Source organism: Aythya ferina (genome assembly GCF_964211825.1).
Source record: "Aythya ferina genome assembly, chromosome: 7".
Taxonomy (NCBI): domain Eukaryota; kingdom Metazoa; phylum Chordata; class Aves; order Anseriformes; family Anatidae; genus Aythya; species Aythya ferina.
In genome coordinates, this window is record NC_140302.1 from 29,011,938 (window position 1) to 29,018,168 (window position 6,231).

The window sequence follows — 6,231 nt, forward strand, 5'->3', positions numbered from 1 at the left end:
TCCTTCTCCACCTGGAAATGTTGTTCTGGCAGACTGCAAGGATCTTGTACATTTGCCCAGGATTTCTGGGCACTTGAGCTTCCCAAATCCGTGCGGCGTGCAGCTCCAGCGCTCTGTGAAGCACCCGTCCCGCCGTGCCTGTGCTGCTGAGGCGGTCTGTGCAGACCCCTGACGGCCAGCAAAGCAAAGCGACTGTGCAAATAGTCCTGGCTGGGGAACCTGACCTGAAACTCCCAGCTGCAGCACAGAGGAGGGAAGCTGTGGGCTTTGCAAGGCTGAGAGGACATTGAAACACCACAGAACATCCTCCTGAAGCCCAGCTGAGCACCACCGCCGTGGCTGTGGATTTCAGGAGAGCTACATCCATTTTTTTTCCTGCTGTCTCTGCAAGCTTTCCCATGATATCTGTTCCTGCTTCCTGTGAGTGTCTACAAAAGCCAGCACAAAATCATGATTTGTTTCCCTCCAAGGGCTGTTAGAAGGATACCACCACTGCCAGCTGTGAAGGTGGCACAGCTTTTGCACCCAAGAGGAGCCCATATTTTTAAGCACTTGCTCTTCTGCAGCCCCTACTAATCAGTGGCATATTCCTCACCAGGGCATATTTTGCCAAAACAACCTCATTTACATGCTAAATGCCCTTGGACTGATTAGATGCCCTGTGGGCCTTCTCCCCTCAGATTTGCCCCTCTTCAGTTTTATTTGATGTCCAAAGCCTGTGTCATTCCTCAGAGATGTCATTCTGCTTCCAAGCCAATGTTCTTGTGCTCCTTTTTCTGAGAACAAAGGTGAATGCTGGTAGTGTAACATTTCTAAGAAATTCCCAGCAGTGGAAGGGTAGCTGGGGGGAGAACGCAGATGGAGGAAGGAAAACTGAGTCATGAGGAGTAACTATAAACAGAAAGAGGGACAGGGGTAGGAGAAAATTGAGTCAAAGGCAGTAAAAGTGGAGTGCTCTGCTGTAAATACATTTTTGTTGTATTTGGTGATTTGAAAAAAAAAAAAAAAAAAAAGAACAAAAATACAAAACACCAAAAACAGTTTAAGGTTATTCCCTAGCATCAGACAAGCAGCAGTTCCGGCTCTTCAAGGCCAGCTGAAGCATCAAAGTAACTCACAGTAAATACGTGTCCGGTCTCTCTGGCAGCCTGATGAAGCATTGCTAAATTCAACAGCTCCTGGCACCCTGAGAGTTTCCATCCATTTGTACTTGTCTTGTTTAAGTCCTGCTGATGCTGGAGATCAAGAGGCTAGGAAGAGTGCGGAGAGATTCTGGCACTGCAGCAAGAAGACAGGAGGATAATGTAACACGGCGTACCCCTGCAGAACAGAGTCAAAAAGCAATTGTCTTGTCCAGGGGCTACTGGGCATCCAGCTGGCCAGGAACCTCTGGGATAACTCCTGAGTGCCACTTCAGTGGTCTGGCTGCTCGCAGGACCCCTTGCAGGTTTGGGACACCAACCACCCCAGGCCCCTGAAGTGCATCTCCTCTTCATCCCTGGGCCAGTAAGCAGTGTCCCCCGCCCATGGTGTGCTTCTGCTGGAGCAAGTCTCCTGCACGTGCACCTCTGGTAGGTCGCGGTGTCTGGGCTTCTGGCATGGAACTGCTTTGTCCCAGGTCTGAGGAGCTATTGTAACATCTGTAAAGAATAAGAAAAGAAAAACAGCAGATGGAGGTGTACCTGAGGGCATGATCTGAGCCTCATCTCAGTGAGTGGCCATCCTGCCTGGCCGGCTCCTGCGCGCCTTTACCTCCTCGTGCTCATTCCCAAGCTTCCTAAACAGCAGCTTGGGGCTGCAGCCAAGTTTATAGCAGCCAAAGGTAAAGCATTTTCTGTCCCCAGGGGGCATAGGAATCAGGCTGCTTCGTTGAGTAAACATCCCCGGAGGGCACTGGAAAGCACCAAACCAGGAAATGAGAGCCTCCACGTCTGTTGGCATTGACTGGAAAGTAAGTCACTGACCATTCAGTTCTGTCACTGTGAAATCCCTGAAATTTCCCCAGTTGATTAGGCATCACATTTCACGGCTGCTCTGGCAAGCTTCACCACTGCCCTGTTTGCTCCAGGTACACCCAGATCCCTTCGCTGCCTTTCCTGAACTTTCTGTGGTGCTCTGAGCTCCTTCTCTATGTGGTATCTGCTGCTGGCTTGCACTCTGCCTTGCACACTAGCATCTGAAAACGCAACCAGTACTCCTCAAGGGGTTAAAAAGGAGAGGGAGAAAAAAGGAAGAAATAAATGGGTTGTCAACAGAAAGGAAATGACTTGATTTTGGTTGCTTGGTGGGCAAGATGTTTTGTGAGCGTGCTGTGCCTGATGGTTCACTGGGCTCTTTCATGGACCTTTTGGTTTCACTCACGAGTGAGTGGATCACCGACAGCTCCATGCAGGTGGCATTTGACAGAAGGGATATAAATCAGGCCGTGGCATGTTCCCCCACCCTGTCCCTCTGTTTGGGCAGTTTGGTAGTTAGCCGTTGCCTAACGAGCCATCAGGCAGTGCCCCACTGCCGTACCACCCTCACCCCTCTCCTCTTGTCTCTGCTGTCAAAATCGGAGGGCTCACTGTTACACGGCAGAAACCCAGGCACATTTACACCCTGCTGGAGACGTTTGTCTCTCCAGAGGCCCCAGCAGCCCCCAGTGTCCCTGCCCACCACTCAGGGCCTCATTTCAGCCTCCCCAGGCTGTCAGTCACTGCCTCATGGGCCCTGCTGGGAGGCGCTACCTCTTGCATGAGTGACCATGAAGGAGCTAGAGGCAAACCATGTTCTTGTTGTGCCCCAGAGCTCACTCCCTCGGCCTGGGAAGCAGCACAGAGGACTGGATTTCAGGTGCAGCTCCCTGGTTAGCAGATCCAACCAGAAAATACAAGTTTTGCTTCTCGCAACACGGTTCACCAAAAGCAGCGTCTCCCTGCACGAAGGCTGGTGGGCAGCCAGGAGGGGCGGGAGGCAGCACGAGCAGAACCTCATCGCCAGCCCTGATCTTGCTGAACTCAGCTCCGATGTCACCCTGTTTGCATTTGTGTCCTCGTGTCACCTTGTCCTCACATGCACTACTTGTATTTTTTTCTCTTTTATCACCTGAAATGGTGCACCTTCTCCACTTCTATCCATAGCAACCAATACAGCGTACAGAAGGAAAGGTGAATAAAGTTAAATTCAAATGCAAAATGGGAAAACTTAGGGTTTTTAAAAACTGTTTTATATAAGCACTTGCTGGAAACTGGCACAAACAGGATGCTATCTGCCCGGAGATACCATGGCACATGTAAATGTGACCGAGTGGAAAAGACCCTTCCCTGCCAAAGTATTTGCTGGAGATTCGATAACGAGGTGCCACTGTACAACAGTGGGTAAGGGTTCAGGGAAAGTGGAACCAGGAAAGGCACCCAGGCAGTGCGGGCTCTGCTTTTGCAGGCTGCAGCTCCACACAAGGCTTCCCAGGCTTCTGCAGCAGAACTGGTCCACCTGTGCAGCACCCCTCTGCCTGAAAGCAAGCACAAGCCCGCAGTGGCTGTGCTGGCCAGAGATTTAGGGTCTCATTCTCAACCTACCAGCATCTCACGCTCTGTGCTGAATGCAGTGAGTTGGTCCCAAGCTCACTTATGCAATGAGCTCCTGTTCACATACAAACCTCAGCATTTCTCTGCTTCTGTTCCCTGGTGATCTCGGAGCAGACAAACCAGCTGGAGGAATCCTCCTCTGGGCCCTTGGGACTTCTTGGCTTCACACAGGTAGGTGGTGGTGGCTCCCCTTTGAAGTGTGGAAGCCTGCAGGCAGCGTGCCCATGGGCAGCAAGGTGTGCGTGGAAAGCACCCAGCCCTCCTCTGTGATATTTGCTTCTCACAGCCCATCTGAGCCCCACTGCCTGACTCAGCTCATTGAGCACGTTGCTCTCCTCCTCTCCCCTTTCCCCTCCTGCTGCCCTTTTCAAACAGCGTTGCTTTTAGCTCATTTATCTGCCTATTGGGGTGATATGTAATCAGAGCAGGGAGTCCTGATGGGAAATACAAAGTGATTCTTTAGAGTGGGCACTGATTGAGGAGGTTACAGCTGCCCTTTTGCCTGCTTTGCCTTCTGCCCCAAGTCTGTCAGCACTTAATAAATTAGAAGAAGATCCAGGGTGTTCAGAAGCCCATCTTACTTTAGAAAAATCTGTTATTTGACATGTGACACTCATTTGATGTGGAGGTAAGTACAGAGCCTGCCTCATCTACCCCCTGCACGGGGGACTCGGGTCAAGTCTTGCTGTAACAAAGCCCAAATAACCTCCAGCCTATTGACTTTGAAAAAGTGGTATCCTCAGTTAGAGTGAACACTTGTAACCAAAATAATATATATTTTTTTCACTCCAATCATATATCCCTAATGTCAACGTTACCAAAAGACAGGAAACATTTTCTTCATCATTAGGAAAAGTGGAGCTACTTCCCATGTCCTACTTAATTACACTTGAGCACCAACTCTGAAATAAGGTTTATCATAGATCTGTGCCCCCTACAGGACTTCATCAGCTGCGATCAGAGAGCATTCCCAAGGAACAATCTAGGAAAGAAAAGAGAAAAGGCCCTGCAATAAATCTTCCCACAAAAATCTTGTTTAATTAAATGGTTTTCCACATCTGTTGTTCTACTCTTCTTGGCAATCTAAGAAATCTAATCCTGTTATTAATATTCTTCCTTTACAATATGGAGAATAAAAACCACACTTTCTTTCCTGAGTTTGGATTCTGAGAAGACTTCTTTTTTCCATATGAAGGAGGCCAAGTAAATGGTAACATGGAGCACGCCTAACATGAAGGAGGATGAAATGCTGCAGAATTCAAGGCTACCCTCGAAAAACAGCTGGTAGAAGTACAAATGCAAACCAGAAAGAAGGAGGAATGAAAGCAATCAGAGGGCTGATGCACCAATACCTACAGCAGAGCAGACAACTGAAAACAGACTCCAGTACATACAGACTAAAAAGGAATCTGGTACAAAAGCCATTCCTCTTCTGCTTTTGCTTTGTGAGCCTATCAGCATCTGTTCCAAATCAGAACAATATTAACTGAGTCAATCTCGTAGATGTCGATGTCAGCGTCTTCCAAGACATATTTTTGTGGTTAGTTCCAGAAATAAGTTTGCTTTAGTCCCCCTGCTTCTCCCTCCCCCCCCCAAAAAAATAACACACCCACACAACCCTTTACTCTAGATAACAGCGTAGAATCTGATAGCATGAGGTAGAGCCACCGTGAGGCAACAGGTGTCTCGCACCTACCATCTGCAGTGAAAGCCGGTTTATTTTGGTTCCCTGCTACTATTTGCATAAAGGCTCACTAATTGAGCTGCAAACCTGCAACCGCACCAGCATGGGCAGAGCCCACGCACACACTCATTCTCTGTAGGGATATTCATTCCTGAAAATGCAATTATGGAAGCAAGAAGATGTCAGAGACGCAATTACCATTTTGACCTCAGCGTGATTACTCCAGCACCTCATACTTTGTGCAAAACAAGTCAAGAAGAAGATACAGGAGCCCCAAGCCATGAACAATTCCTAAATGATTGAACTGTTATAAGCATTCACCTGCCAAGCTGTACCTTCAAATTTGCTCCTACTTGTACACATAAGACAGTAATTCAGGCTCAGTAGCTGCAAGATTTTTAACAGATAATTTTTTAACACACCTACTCCAAGAGGGAGTGGAATTGTAGAAATGGGTATGCCAAATCCAAGACAGTGAATGGTTCTTGTGATAAGGGGAGCAAGCATAATGCGTTATGTAGGATAAAAACTTCAGATGCCTTTAACTGCCTTATTTAAGCAGAACCATTTAACAATGTCGTATTTCAGTGAACGTACTGACAGAACTGTGAATCAGTGTAAAAATGTTTTTCTGTCAGTCTTGCATGGTTATTTCTCCGAGAAGATAAAAAGTGATATCACAGTACAGAGCTCATCATTCAAAGACACGGATCTGTTTATACTTACACTGATCATTAAATAAACATTTTCCTGACAAAAAAAAAGGCATTGAAAATTCCAGATTAGCCATTCCAGGGAGTTGAAGGATAGTTCTTTATGCATCATCCAAATTCTTAAGTCCTGAAACTTTGGCATTATTTTTATATTAGTGCTTTAAATTATACTAGTGTGCCTGCATGCAACTTCAGTATAAAAAATACTAAGTAGATACAGAAAAAGCAGCACCAAGAACCTGTCAGGAATCAGGAGGAAAACGCA